We start from the raw sequence: 535 nt of genomic DNA, 5'->3' as shown, positions 1-535 counted from the left end.
ACAAAATTTATTTTTCAGAAACACTGCTGGCAAACTTCCAGACAGGGGTGAACGCCTTAGAGGAAGGCGGAGGGAAGTTGCTGAGGCTCTTGAGAAAGTGAGAGAAAGGGAGAGGACTTTGAGAACTGCGGATCTTCCTGTTGACGTTCAGGCATTAGGTTTGTATAATTTTACCAATAGGCCTTACAGAAAAAAAATTTATTGTTACAATTGTATTTTTTTTATTATTTTTACTATAGATATTTTGCTTTGGGAAACTCATTTCATTTACTAATTAAATATTACAGAATGGAGAGGCATCAATGGAATGTAAGTGAGAGAGTTGCAACTACTAGACAGCAAAATGGCGATGACATTGATAGTGATGATGAAAATTTAGACCCTCTGGAGCTCATGGCTCAGCACTCTTCTTGCATCAAGAAAAAAGATCACAGGAAGTCCTGGTGAGTTCTTCAGGAAAGCTTTGTTTGCATTAATATAGCAACAGAATTGAAGGATAATGAGGAAATACAGGAAATCTATCAATATTAATTCT

General features: G+C 36.4%; 1 pseudogene; it reads left to right on the top strand.

Annotated features, from left to right (window-relative positions):
- The window catches only part of LOC119593556, a 3,631-nt pseudogene that overhangs the window by 1,154 nt on the left and 1,942 nt on the right, over positions 1 to 535 (top strand).

This window comes from Penaeus monodon, chromosome 32 (assembly GCF_015228065.2).
Source record: "Penaeus monodon isolate SGIC_2016 chromosome 32, NSTDA_Pmon_1, whole genome shotgun sequence".
NCBI lineage: Eukaryota > Metazoa > Arthropoda > Malacostraca > Decapoda > Penaeidae > Penaeus > Penaeus monodon.
Note: the sequence above shows the minus strand (reverse complement) of the source record. Positions and strands in the feature narration are given on the sequence as shown.